Consider the following 16,209-nt stretch of genomic DNA (forward strand, 5'->3'; position numbering starts at 1 on the left):
GTCAGCCATTCTCTTAAATCCAAGTATTGTAAATATACATAACAAATTAAAATAAAAAAGTAACTTACTTGTAAGTGAAGAGTCGTAGTCACCATCATCTCTTAAATTAAATTCTTCTTCATCTTTGTAATCCATTGCTGAATACTGTTCCTCTTCCAAAGCCACGGTGGGTGATGTGTTTATTTCAGTCTTGCATTCATATTCCAGTCCAGGCTTTTCTTCCACTGTCTGAATAGTAGACAGATACCCTTGTAGGAAATCATCAAATTCTTCTTCTTTTACCTCTAGTTTCACTGAAGCTGACATTGGTGATGGTTCAGTAAATCCAGACATTTCTGACTTCAGTTCTGGTTAGAAAACTATCCTTTGTGGCAAGGATACGGTTAAAATCTGTAAAGAAAGAACTACAGTAAAGTGGTTATGCTGGTGAATTACACCTACTTCCAGACCATATCAGTTCAAGCCTTAAAATGAGTTTAGCAATCTGACTCCCTGCTGTGGTGATATTATATTGCTTCTTCTGTCTGACCAATTATCTTCCTGGATTCAAACCTAGCCAATCAGCTGTAGGAGCCTTTGGAATGCAAAGTAGTATGCCAATGGATTATGGGCAGGAACTACATGTCTTTGAGCACCATTTACACTTAGGTAGGTCCTCAGGTAGGTGTGGCCATAATTTAGGTTGTAAAAACTCTACAAAGGGAGGTAGGTGGGGGTGGGGTGGATGTGTGAACTGAGAGGTGATGGAGAAGGAAAGGATACGTGGGTGTGGGCCTGAAAAACTGAAGAAAGCCTCCATTCATTTCCATTTCCCTACTGTATATGTGTGTGTGTGTGTGTGTATGTATGCTGATGTGTGTGTATGAATGTTTGCATGTATGTTTTGTAATAGTATATAACTTCATAACTGATATGATATATGATCAATATTTACCTCAGTTAACATTTAAATTTTTTCTTCTTTTTACTGTTGGTGTCAGTATTTAGCTCAGCTAGAATGTTTACAATCCTATATTATATAAAGAAATGAATTTGGTAGCTAGCTTTAGTAGTTATTTTCCTGCCAGCTTCAACCCAAACCTAACATGGCAGCAAGCAGAAATAACTGCACAAGGTAAGCACAAGGTTGTCACACAACATGTCCTATATTTAAAAACATTGATGCAAAAGAGGCATATATGATTATATTATAGAAGACCTCTGCAATAATAACATGAGAGTAAAAGGAAAGCTTACACGCGTACACACTGATATTGTATTACGCTTGTATGTATGTATCTTCTGATGTCTTTTCAGGCAAGCAGTTATTAGTATTAGTATAGTATTATAACATTGACTAAATGGGTCTCAACAACTAATTTCCACCAGTACAGGATGGATGACATCATAGAATGCATGGAGCATCTTTTCGCCTGTATTTCACAGAAGGGACTTTCTCTTGAATGTAGTTTCTGATGTGCCTTGAGAAAAAATGGAACCAATTAGCATGAATAACCTTTGGGAATCCAAACCAGAATGACAAAGGATTACGGGATTGGAATTCCATGCGTATGAGTACCGTTTACACATCTGATGGTCCTCAGGTAGGCGTGGCCATAGCTCAGCCTGCAGAAACTCCAAACAGTGGAAGGTAGTATTGGGTTGGATGTGAAATGAAAAGTGATGGGGAATTAGAGGACAGGTGGGGTTGGGAACTGATGAGGGCTTCCATGTTTCCTAGGTAACTAATAGTAGACCATGGTAAAGACATTCCCATAGTATCTCTCCAATACTCTGCATATTTGTTTTAGTAGACTTAAAGCCAACAAACTAAATTCATGTATTTATATATAAATAAAAAGATGATGCATTTCTTCTTGATTTTCCATCAATTAATTACTTGTCTTATTTGCATGACAAGGTTGGTGATATTTGGTTGGTGTATATTTCGGTCATTGCATAAACAAAGTATTTTGGTAAAGTTTTTCTCCCTTAAGTGTGGTCAGGGCATTTTCATTGTGTACCTTACTTTAAGAATACAACAGGAATAAACACAAATCACGTGAATGATAAAAAAGCTTTATTTTGGTTGTACTCCTACTAGTCAAACAGGAACCCAGTTTAATCTACATATTTCCCAGCAAATGTAAAATAAGCAAGCAGATGAAAGGGCCATATAGAACAGAAATAAATATAATACACTTCATTACAAAGGGGATTTTGGGCAGTACTCCCTCTGAAAACACAGTAACAGACTTGTGAAAACAGAGATTCAAAGGCAAACAATAAGAAAATATTAGGGTAACTAAGTCACTTAGACTTCATAATAATATGAATGGAAGCCTACAACACTTTGAACACTGTTGTATTTGTTCATGTTTTGACTCAGGGTGGCCATATAATGTTCAGCTGAAGTACAAAGTAAGGGCCTTTTCATTGTTTACCTTCCTTGGAGAATACAACAGAAATAAACACAAATCATGTAAATTATCATGAAAAAGGAAAGGATAAGAGGGGGTGGCTGATAAACAGTAGATGATTTTGCCCAGCTGTGATTAAGTTCCCTATATGTACATGTATATGAGTACAACATAATATAAGTTTTATGGATCCTCTGCTGTCTCTTTAAAACATTCTGTCAGGAAAAGAAACTCAAACAGTAGCTTGATAATTAGTGACTCATATACATTCAGCCATGTGTTCTTTTTTCAGTGACCACTGAAGTTACCCAGCAATAGAAAATCTGTCATTTACTTTGAGTAGAGCACTATTTTGAAGTCAACACAGTAAAATTCAAGCTTTTAAATGTTAATAAAAAGGTGATGGATTTCTTTTCTATTACTTTTCTATCAATACTTTACTTTCTTTTTGCAGGTCAAGGTTGGTGATATTTGATTGGTGTATATTTCATTATTTGTATGTATCACTTTGTTTGGTTAGGTTTCTGGCCCCTGTATGGATAATCTGGTGTGACTTGAGACATCTCATACGACTAAAAGATTTACTACACTGAGAACACTGATATGGCTTTTCTCCAGTATGGATCCTCTGGTGTCTGATGAGATTACTCATATCACTAAAGGTTTTTCCACACTGAGAACACTGATATGGCTTTTCTCCAGTATGGATCCTCTGGTGTATCTTGAGATCACCCTTTTGACTAAAGGCCTTCCCACACTGAGAACACTGATATGGCTTTTGCCCAGTATGGATCAGCTGGTGTCTAATGAGACTACCCTTTTTAGTAAAGTCCTTCTCACACTGAGAACACTGATACAGCTTTTCTCTAGTATGGCTCCTCTGGTGTGATTTGAGATTAACCATTTGACTAAATGTCTTTCCACACTGAGGACAATTATATGGCTTTTGCCCAGTATGGATCAGCTGGTGTCTAATGAGATTACCCTTTTGACTAAAAGTCTTTCCACACTGAGAACACTGATGGGGCTTTTCTTCTGCGTGTGTCCGTTGATGAATTACTAGAGCTGAAGATGTAAAAAAGGTTTTGAAACACTCGAAGCATTCATGTTGATTCTTTCTTCTTTCCTCTGGACACCCTTGTCTGGAATGGATCCTTTGAACTTTTCCTATAACATTAGAGAATATTTGTAAAATAATATCCTTGATTCTCCATCATCGCTATTCTCGATTTGTTACATTAACACTACACAGTATAGATAGATAGATAGATGGATACTTTATTGATACAGAGGGAAATTAAGGAAACACTGAAAACAATGTATAACACTGAAAACAATGTATAACACTGAAAACAATGTATTTTGGATTGACTGGCTATTTGCCAATTAAGCATATCATTTGGAAGACAAAATGATAAAAGGCATTTTAAATGCAACAGACTGCAAATAATGATAATTATTATGGTTTTCCCATGTATCACTATTCTCTCAACAGGTATAACATTGCATTGAGTAATGCCGGAGAGAAAGCCAGGGGTTTTAAATCTACTTCTAAATAACCTATTCATAACAGTATAAATGTCTGAGTTCCAATTGCAAATCTGTTATTTTATTACATATTATACCAGTTATCTAAAACTATAATTGATAGAACAGGTAGATAGAATACCGTGATAGAGGTGATAGAACTTGGGTGCCTGTGCAGCTTCATATTGACACAAGTTCATATTCAACGATATAAACATTAGTTAATATTAACATACAGTAGCAGCGGCCACATTTGAAGATAGTTCCCTAAGCTAGAGATAGCTAGTTAAAAATCTAGGATAGGCAAAAACCCTCTTGGTACCCTTGCAGCTTCATATTAACATGGTAACATTTATTGTTACAACAGGTTTATATTGCCCTTAGCTTGACTATTCTCTCCCTTGTATGTTGTTTTGGACAAAAGCGTCTGCTAAATGTAACGTAATGTAAAAATATGAATTACTGCATATTTTTTAATATCTCTTTATAGCTATAATTCTACCTATTGTCATTTAGGAGAAAGATGTTCAATAGGGTAAGAGTTTGCCTAGAGACTAAATAATAAACAGAGATACAGACACCATAGTTAGTTGGCTTCTCTTGATACAAAATAATATGCAACTTACTTGTAGGCGAAGAGTCACCTCGAGCATATTCTCTTAAATCAGATTCATCTTCCTGTTTAATTCCCGACAGTGAAAAAAAATTTTCTTTGCCGGCCAAGGTTGGGGATCTTTCTGATTCAGTCTTACAGTCATGTATCAGTCCAGGCTTTTCTTCCACTTTCTGAATTACAAATGGATACTCTTGCAGGGAATCATCAAATTCTTCTTCTTTGATCTCCTCCTTCACTGACATGAGCAGTTGTGGTGGTTCAGTAGATCCTGACATTTCAGACTTCAGTCCTGTTTTTCAAACAAAATCCAGTCAGACTTTCATTAAGTGCAAGATGGATGAAGTGAACATGTGCAAACAAAAAACTACAGTGTAGTTGAACTGTTGGAGACTTAAACTTATACAGTAAGCTTCCAAATAAAGACACACATACTCCTACAGAGCATCCCAGTGCCAGTCAGCTCAGTTCAGTTTTTCAAAGAAAATCCGGTCCAACATTCCTTCAATCTACGGATGATATAGTTAAAGAAAGAACTACAGTATAGCTATTCCACACATACCGTATCTATCCAGAGCATCCCAGTGTCAACTAAACAAAGGTGAGTTCAGTATCCATCCAGTGCATCCCAGTGTCTACCTTCCAAATGTGGGTTCAGACTCCCCTATGTGCTGATAATATAGTGCTCTTCTGTCTGATTCATCAGCTTCCTAGATTCAAGACTAACCAATCAGCTGCAGGAGCTTTTGGAATGCAAATTAGAATGACAGAGGAGTGGCGTGATCAGGGTTCAACCTGCAGAGTCAACACAAAAGAGTGTAGATGGGCCATTCCTGGATGGGTGAACTGAGATTGGGTATAGAAGGGTAGTTGGGGGTGGGTTGGAGGTGTGGGCTGGTAAACTGAAGAAACTCTCCATTGATCTCAAAGCTTTTCAAACTTTATGTTTGTGTGTGCAATTATGTAGGCCTTCAACATTAAGCTATAAGCTGTGCTATGTTTGATCTGGTAATTGGCCATCAGGGTTTTAGCAGTGCCTGCCTCTAGTGCTCCCCTGCAGTGCATTTTCAGCCATGATGGTATCATACTACGTCTTCATTGCACACCAATGTCTCACACCTTTTTTTTTTTTTTTTTTTTTAATCATTCAGCCTCATATTGACAGAGACCAAATTGTGTTTGGAGAGGATAGAGTTTGTTTACCTGTTTCAGAGGATGTTTCAGGGTTCTTTATTTGGACTAAATGTGACGTGGCCGTGATCTCAGAGTGGAATCTGAGGCCTTACTGTAGAGTAGTTGATATGTCTTGGGTCTGTGACTGCATGAGCTGCAACATTACTACAGAGAGGGGAGCAGTAGGTGAATCTACCCAGAGAGTCACCCGTCCTTCCACCATCAGGAATAAACAGACCAAAGGCTTTTAGCTGAAGTAACTGCTTGATATTTCTGTTTATAATAATGTCAATGCTCTCAAGTGGTGAGTTCAGTATTCATCCAGAGCATCACAGTGTCTACCTTACTTTTGGCTTTTGGAATGCAAACTAGAGTGCCAAGGGAATAAGGGCAGGATCTCCATGTCTATGAGCACCATTTACACCTCTGGTCGTCCTCAGGTGGGCATGATCATAGATCAACCTGCTGAAACTACACAAAGGAGTATAGTAGGGGGTGGGGTGGATGTGTGAACTGAGGGGTGATGCGTAAGAAAGGGTGAGGGGAGTGGTAATCTGAAGAAAGTCTCCAGTTTTCATACTTCATGTTTGAGGACTTGACATTTCTTATATTTTATTTTTTTCGACTCTGGGTGGCAGTGGAGTATCTTGCCCAACTAGAATATGTGGAATATTTGTATTAATGATACAACAGAAATAAATACATTCTATTAAAAAGCTTTATTTTTTGCAGCAATCACACTAAATACAGTGAAACAGACTCAATATGCAGACGTTTGGAACAATTTTTGTATTATCTCCCAGCAAGAAGAATGGCTGAATGCAGATATTGGGAGAAAGCAATATTTAACAAGTACACAACCATATGTTTAGTATCACGTTTCTAACTGTATTTGCAATTTCACAATTAAATTACATGATATGTCAAACGATTTTTAATGAGATAACAGGCATAGATAGTGGCAGTGGCTGGGACCGACTGTGCATTACCGCATACCACCATATTTAGGCCAGAATAAGCAGAAATGAATTGCAGTTCAACATCAAGGTTTAACTTCTGCTCAATTCATACGGTAAATAATAAAAGTTGAGGCATTGTGGAAAATACAGTGAATACCTGATATGAAATACAGTACAAAGCTCAAAGTAGACCATGGTAAAGACATCCTATTGTATCTCTCAAAAAATCTGTCAAATTGTATGAGTAAAGCAGAACTTAGAGCTAACAAACTAAATTTCATGCCTCTTAACTATGTAAATGTAAATTAAAAAAAAATCTTTTTCCATCAATATAATACTCTATTCTTTGCAGGTCAAGGTTGGTTATATTTGATTGGTGTCTATTTCAGCCCTTGAATTAATCACGTATTTTGGTGAGGTTATTGTCCCCAGTATGGATCCTCTGGTGCCTGATTAGATTACTAATTGTAGTAAAGGCCTTGTCACATTGAGAACACTGATATGGCTTTTCTCCGGTGTGGATCCTCAGGTGTTTCTTGAGATCACCCTTATGACTAAAAGTCTTTCCACACTGAGTACACTGATGTGGCCTTTCCCCAGTATGGATCCGCAGGTGTGCCTTGAGATGACACATTAGAGTAAAGGCCTTTCCACACTGAGAACACTGATATGGCTTTTCCCCGGTGTGAATTCTCTGGTGTGTCTTGAGAGTCGATATTTCAGTGAAGGTCTTTCCACAATGAGAACACGGATATGGCTTTTCCCCAGTATGGATCCTCTGGTGCTTTTTGAGATTACCCATTCGACTAAAAGTCTTTCCACACTGAGAACACTGATATGGCTTTTCCCCAGTATGGATTATCTGGTGTGCTTTGAGATTACACATATCACTAAAGTTCTTTCCACACTGAGAACACTGATGTGGCTTTTCTCCTGTGTGTGTGTGTTGATGAATTGCAAGAGCGGAAGGTGCAGCAAAGGTTTTGAAACACTGGGAGCATTCATGTTTTTTGTTCCTTTTGTTCGATTGCTGATGTCTGATGACTTTCCTTCTTCTTTCCTCTGGACTCCTTTTTCTAGAATGGATCCTTGGAACGTCTCCTATAACATTACAAAATATTTTAAAAATAATATCCTTGATTGTCAATCATCTATATTCTTGATTTGTTTTATTAGCACTACACAGTATAACTCTGAAAAACATGTTTTTCAGATCCACTGACTATACTTGGGAGACAAAATAACTATGCATTTGAAATGTTTTAAATGCAACCGACTGAAAGTAATATCCCTTTATTATGGTATTCCCATGGTATCTCTATTCTCTCAACAGGTCTCACATTTTATTGAGGAAGGCAGAAGATGAAGACAGTTGTTTTTAAATCAACTTTTTAAATAACATTCATAACAGTATAACTGTCTGAGAGCTGGCATGAAACACACACAATAGAAGCGGCCAAATGAGAAGATGGTTCCCTACATATCTGACAGATAGTTTAAAAGCTACGATAGGCAGGAACCTTCTGGATGCCCTTGCAGCTTCATATTAACATGATGTAATTTTCACTACATATTAAATATCATGTGTGGCAAGATTTTCATTATACAAATTATTTCTTCAAATAATTAAACATCTTTAAATATATTTGTATTATTAGCTGTTGGCTAGAAGTAATTTAGGACAAAAGTTGCCTACCTAGAGACTAAATGCAAACAGAGATACAGACACATAAGTTAAAGAACTGGGAAAAAAATAATGGCAGACACTTTCTCTCTTTTAAATGTAACAATAATAGTATCCCATGATTAAGGTGATATGCATATTGTCTTTTTTCATGATACAAAATAATCTGCAACTTACTTGTAGGAGAATCATTGCGATCATATTCTCTTAAATCCGATTCATCCTCCTCTTTAATATTCATCATTGAAGACTTTTCTTCTTTGCAGGCCAAGGTTGGGGAACTTTCTGATTCAGTCTTACAGTCATGTTCCAGTCCAGGATTTTCTTCCACTTTCTGAAATGAAGACAGATACTTATGCAGGAAATCATCAAATTCTTCTTCTTTTATCTCCTCCTTCACTGACATCAGCAGTTGTGATGGTTCAGTAGATCCTGACATTTCAGTTCTGTTTTCCAAAAGAAATCCTTGAACTGTCCTTCAATTCAAACATAATATAGTGAAGATGTGCAAACAAGAACTGCAGTATAGTTGTGCTGCATGTGAGTTACAAAAACACACTATACTTCCAGACCATCCCAGTGTCTGCATTAAAAGGGTGGCTCATCCAATCAGCTGCAGGAATCTTTGGAATGCAAACTAGAATGCAAAAGGGATTATGGGAAGGGATTCCATGTTGTTGAGCAGTGTTTACACATCTGTTGGCCCAAAGTGGGCGTGACATTAGCCCAGCTTTCAGAATCTCCACACAGGAGAGTAGGTGGGGGTGGGGTGGAGGTGTGAACTGAAAGGTGTTTAGGTAGGATTGTGTAGGTTGGACAATTGTAGGAAGCCTCTGTGTTTGTATTATAATAATTATATAAGGGTAAAATCAGACCTACATACCAGTGTGAAGCCTCACCTTTAAAAAACACACACAACTGAGTTAAATAGTTACCAGGTGACTTAAGAAACGTTATTATTATTTTAAATACAATGAGAGCATTATCATTTGCGAGAGAATCCCAGACATTTACCCCAGTTCACTCTGAATGCTTTTTATTTGTTCATGTTTTGACTGAGGGTGGCAGTGGAGTGCTCAGCTGAAGCACCATTGAAGAGCCGTTTCATTACTTTAAGAATAAAACTTGTTTTATTTTATTCTTGTGATATAAAATACATTATTATCTATAAATCAAGGGCCTTTTCATTGTGCACCTTACTTTAATAATACAACAGGAATAAACAAGATAAATAAACAAGGTTCACGTGAATACAAATATTGTATATTTTTTATTTTACTCCACACAAGCTCACTTTCACTGCTGTTTGCACTACATTTGCAATATTGCACCACCCACACACTTGAAGTGTCTTTGTCTCTGTTTTCAGGTTATTATGTGTATAATATGTCCAGTATAGCTTAAAATATCATGTAGGTATGTTTATCTGTTTAGTATCTGTTTAGTATGTGTATTTATGTTTAGTATGTGTATTTATGCTTAGTATCTATATTGTATATTTATTGTTTATCTAGTAGGTCAGTGGCGCAAAAAGTGGGTATGCGCTGTATGCGGCGCATAGGGGTTAGGAAGGATATGTGGGGTTGGGTTGGATGTGTGAACTGAAAGGTGATTGGGTAGGGAAGGATATGTGGGGTTGGGTTGGAGGTGTGAACTGAAAGGTGATTGGGTATGGAAGTATATGTGGGGTTGGGTTGGAGGTGTGAACTGAAAGGTGATTGGGTAGGGAAGGATATGTGGGGTTGGGTTGGAGGTGTGAACTGAAAGGTGATTGGGTATGGAAGTATATGTGGGGTTGGGTTGGAGGTGTGAACTGAAAGGTGATTGGGTAGGGAAGGATATGTGGGGTTGGGTTGGAGGTGTGAACTGAAAGGTGATTGGGTATGGAAGGATGTGTGGGGTTGGGTTGGAGGTGTGAACTGAAAGGTCATGTGGTAGATGGGGTGGGCTGGTGAACTGAAGAAACCCTCCATTGTTCCTGAAAGCTTTTGAAACTGTCTGTTTGTGTGTGTATTTCTGAAGACATATGTGTACGCTTGTGTGAATTAATGTATAATAGTAATTTATAATAGTTAATAACTTGATATGAGCACAGAGGATAAAAATACTTTTAGACCAGCATATTTAGACCACTCTCCTTTAAAGCTTTTGTGTCTCTCAATTCAGAAGACATTTTTTTGTTTTGACTGTGAATGGCAGTGGAATATCTTGCTCAACTACAATGTCTGGAATCCTGTGATTGGGCACACTACCTTAAGAATACAACAGAAATGAATATGGCTAACGATCCAAACTGCATGTCTCACTCAACTGAAGATACCAAGCTATAGAAATTCTCTTCTTCAGGTTGCATGCATGTGTTGTGGTACTCACTAATAAACCTGGAACAGTCTTTAATCTTCACAGAGTTTCACCAGCAGACATTATATAAACATGCAGTGAAAGGGCCATATCCACCATAAGAATGATTGGGATCCTACATTTCATACACACCTATTGTTACAAGCCCATTTTAAATAAACATGAGAGTGGAACATAAAGACCAGGAAACAACTGGAGTGGGGTCAAGTGTGGCAATTTTTATTTGTCAAGACCTCAAAAGTTTAACAAAAACGGCGTCGGACGCCTGGACAAAAACAAAAACAGAGGATGTCACGTAACTCAAAAGTCTTGGAGGACTATTATAAAAACCTAACTTAAATTCCAGAAACTACCTTACCTCCTCGAAATAAAAACACGTGAATCTTCCGCAAGCTTCCTGACTCCTTAACTAAAACCTATGGCGTGCTCAAAGTTGAAAAAAAATAATCACCACCTCGCCACCAATTACAAAAGCCAACGTTATCTAACAATAAAGGACAATAATGAATATCTATATGCTAAGGGCAGAGTAATTGCGTTTGCCAAGAGCTTCTCAGAACGCGACGTGCAGCATGAGAGCGCAGAGCAGAGAGAGCGTGGAGACTGGAGGTTGGAACTTTTATCCACGGCTCGGCCAATGAGGGCAAGCCTTCCCATGGGCACACCTGCACACAATCACATTAGAGGAAGCAGAGCGCAGAGCGCAATCAGGGCATCAATTAGTGGTGACAACCATAACCAGTGAAAGCCAAACCAGGGATGGCAAAAGAGGGCCACGTAACACCCATCGGTAATGTGAGATCATTAATCTGACTCCACTCTGTGCTGTTAATATGATGAATCTTCTATCTGACTCTTTAGCTTCTTGAAATCTCTCAGTAGATCCTGACATTTAAGTTCTGTTTTGTATTATAATACGTCATTTAATTTAAGCCCATGGATGAAGGGGTAAAAAGAGATTGCATCTCATGATATTTTTATGTGAGGTAGCTCATCTTAAAATCCTAGCAGGAAAAATATATTTTCAACATTGTGTAGAAGAGAACCATGATGGGCAAATACTCTCAGTGATTTGAAAAAAATGTGTGCCTAGTGCCTAACATAAGCACATGTTTTATTCATTCTTAGTTGTTAAATTCACTGTCTTTACAAGCATTGTCATTGAATCAATGGTTGAACAATGTAAAGCTTTATTTGAAACTGAGCTGAAGTGACCAGAGGTGACCTGTTTGTACAGATGACCACAACTTTAAAACATGCCGTTGATAAACCATCTATGTTTCACCCAATTATTTTTAAATGTACATATCTGACTGGCTATAAAATATTTTTTTTCAAACCAATAGAGGACTGCAAAATGTTTTGTTGAAAACATGGCATTAATACAAATATATATTATTTCAGCTGATTATGTTTTCACATCTAGGGATTCCATGTCTATGAGCACCATTTACACCTCTAGCTCAACCTGCTTCAACTACACAAAGGAGTATAGTAGGGGGATGGGGTGGATGGGGTGGATGTGTGATCTGAGAGATGATGGGTAAGGAAGGCCTAGTGGAGTGGTAATCTGAAGAAAGTTTCCAGTTTTCAAACTTCATGTTCGAGGACTTGTCATTTTTTTTTTTAAGTGTCTTGCCCAACTAGAATATGTGTAATATATGTATTAATGATACAACAGAAATATATACATTCTTTTAAAACCCTTTATTTTTGGCAGAGATCACACTAAACAGTGGAACAGACTCAAACCTACATAGAGATGCAGGTCACAGAGGCAACATAAGAATGAATGGGTGTCTACTTATCAAACATCGGAATTCATAGTCTGCTAATCAATGATTGGATTTTTGAAAAAACCTAACTATAGAAAACAAACATCAAATGAATGCATGTCTACACTTCAAACACACACCAAATGTCATACACATGGGCAATCCACTGATTTTTACAAAACGTGTATGGGATAAGAATGCACCATCAGTTTATAGACCTTAACATATGGGACAGTCATACATGTGGTGTCTTCCTTTTCTTCAGAGCAGTCAAGACTATCCGGGATCTTCATTTAATTGATATGACAATACATATCATACTTTGTTTTATTGAAGTCCATATATGAAGGGGGGGAAAGATTACACCTTAAGACATTGTTATGGGTTGTCATGTATCTCATCTTAAAATGCTGGCAGGAAATATTTTTGTTTTTTATCATTGTGTAGGAGAGAACCATGATGGGGGAATACTCTATGAGTTAGTGATTTGGAAAAATGTGTGCTAGTGATAGTATTTGCAATTTCACAATTGAATTACATAATATTTCAGAAGATGATTCAACTTTCAATGAAATAACATTTTCACTGATGTGGCTTTTCTCCAGTATGTGTCATCAGGTGTTTCTTGAGATCACCCTTTTGTCTAAAGGTTTTTCCACACTGAGGACAATGATATGGCTTTTCTCCGGTGTGGATCCTCTGGTGTATTTTTAGACTACCCATTTCAGTAAAGGCCTTTTCACACTGGGAACACCGATATGGCTTTTGTCCAGTATGGATCCTCTGGTGTCTAATGAGACAACCCATTCTAGTAAAGGCCTTTTCACACTGAGAACACTGATGTGGCTTTTCTCCAGTATGTGTCTTCAGGTGTTTCTTGAGATGAGACATTTGACTAAAAGTCTTTCCGCACTGAGAACAGTGATGTGGCTTTTCTACAGTATGTGTCAGCTGGTGGATTCTAAGTTCACTGCTAGTTTTGAAACCCTTCCCACATGAAATACACCGATGTGGCTTTTCTGCTGTGTGGATCATCATGTGTATCTTGAGATGACCTTTTTGAATAAAGGTCTTTCCACAGTGAGGACATTGATATGGCTTTTTTCCGGTGTGGATCCTCTGGTGTACTTTAAGACTACCCATTTCAGTAAAGGCCATCCCACACTGAGAACACTTATATGTCTTTTCCCCAGTGTGGATCCTCTGGTGTACCTTGAGATGACTTGTTTGACTAAAGGTCTTCCCACACTGAGAACACTGATGTGGCTTTTCTCCAGTGTGGATCATCTGGTGTGTCTTGAGATTACCTTTATGATTAAAGGTTTTTCCACACTGAGAACACTGGTGTGGCTTTTCTGCAGTGTGGATCATCATATGTATCTTGAAATGACCTTTTTGACTAAAGGTCTTTCCACACTGAGAACAACAATATGGCTTTTCTCCAGTATGGATCATCTGGTGTGTCTTGAGGTGATCAATTCGGCCAAAAGTCTTTCCACACTGAGAACACTGATGTGGCTTTTCTTCTGTGTGTGTGCGTTGATGAATTGCTAAAGCGGAAGCTGCAGCAAAGGTTTTGAAACGCTGGGAGCATTCATGTTTTTTGTTCCTTTTGTTCGATTGCTGATGTCTGATGTCTTTCTTTCTTCTTTCCTCTGGACTCCTTTTCCTAGAATGGATCCTTTGAACGTCTCCTATAACATTACAAAATATTTTTAAAATAATATCCTCGATCCTCAATCATCGATATTCACGATGTGTTACGTACACAATACACAGCATAACAACATATCAGGTAAAAAAATATTTTGGATTGACTGACTATTTGCTTGAATAGTATATCATTAATTAACTAAAGTAGGCATTTTAAATGTTTTAAATACAACCTACAGCAACTGGTTTCACATTTCATTGAGTAAAGCAGAAGATAAAGCCAGGGGTTTTTAAATCTTAAAACTTTTAAATAACCTATTCATAACAGTAAACATTTATTTTCAACTCCATTATTATAATATAAAATATAATGCCAGTTATCTAGCTGATGTTACAGCCTCTTGTAACTCGTACAATTATAATGGGAAAAGGCAGAAACCTTTGGGTTTCTTTTCCACCTGTTCCTATTGACACAATTAAGTATGTTATGTTACCATAACTTTACATTAACATTAAATATTAACACACACTAGAAGTGGCAAAATGTGAAAATGGTTTCCTAAGCTAACTACTATATTTGTCAAGATTTCCATTATACAAATAATGTCTTCATATTTTTAAATATCTTTTTATTATTAGCTATTAGCTACAGTTGTTCCTCATGTGGAAGTAATTTATGACAAAAGTGTTCAATGGAATAATTGTCTACCTGGAGACTAAATGCAAACAGAGATACAGACACATGAATTACATAACTAGAGAAAAATATTGGCAGGCACTTTCTCTTTTTTAAATGTAACAATAATAGTACCCCATGATTAAGGTAATATGCATATTGGGTTTTTTCATGATACAAAATGATCTGCAACTTACTTGTAGGAGAATCATCACGCTCATATTCTCTTAAATCCGATTCATCCTCCTCTTTAATTTCCATCATTGAAGACTTTTCTTCTTTGCAGGCCAAGGTTGGGAATCTTTCTGATTCAGTCTTACAGTCATGTTCCAGTCCAGGCTTTTCTTCCACTCTCTGAATTGCAGACAGATACTCTTGCAGGAAATCATCAACTTCTTCTTCTTTTATCTCCTCCTTCACTGCCTTGAGCAGTTGTGACGGTTCAGCAGATCCTGACATTTTTTAATTCAGTTCTGTTTTATCAAAGAAAATCCAGTCAAACTTGTATTTAATGCAAGACTAATAAAGTGAACATGCACAGCACAAACAAAGAACTACATTTTAGTTGTACTGTTTGAGACTTCAACTTCTACAGTACGGTTACGAAGAATGACACACATACTCCTTCAGAGCATCCCAGTGCCAGTCAGTTCAGTTAAGTTTTTCAAAGCCAGTCACACACCTTTAATCTAAAGATATAAAATCAAACAAAGAATGACATACCGTCTCTATTCAGAGCATCCCAGTGTCTACCTTACAAAGGTGAGTTCAGAATCCATCCAGAGCACCCCAGTGTCTACCTTACAACGGTGGTTTCAGACTCCCCTATGTGCTGTTAAAATACTGCTTCTTCTGTCTGATCCATCATCTTCCTAGATTCCAGCCTAACCAATCAGCTGCAGGAGCTTTTGGAATGCAAATTAGAATGACAGAGGAGAGGAGTGGTCAGGGTTCAACCTGCAGAGACAACACAATGGAGGTAGATGGGCCATTCCTGGATGTGGGAACTGAAAGGTGATTGGGTAGGGCAGGGTAGTTGGGGGTGGGTTGGAGGTGTGAACTGAAAGGTGATTGGGTATGGAAGGGTATGTGGGGGTGGGTTGGAGGTGTGAACTGAAAGGTGATTGGGTATGGAAGGATATGTGGGGGTGGGTTGGAGATGTGAACTAAAAGGTCATGGACTGGGCAAATGAAGAAGCTCTCCATTGATCTCAAAGCTCTTTAAACTGTATGTTTGTGTGTGCAATTATGTAGGCCTGTATGTATATATGTGTGGGACTGTATTTATGTTTTCTAATAGTGTATATCTTGATATGAGGACAGAGGATAATATAAGACTTTTATATAAGCATCCAATCTTCTTTAAAGCTTTGTGTTTTTGTGTGTGTG

Source organism: Sprattus sprattus, assembly GCF_963457725.1.
Source record: "Sprattus sprattus genome assembly, chromosome: 1".
In the NCBI taxonomy this organism is placed as follows: domain Eukaryota; kingdom Metazoa; phylum Chordata; class Actinopteri; order Clupeiformes; family Clupeidae; genus Sprattus; species Sprattus sprattus.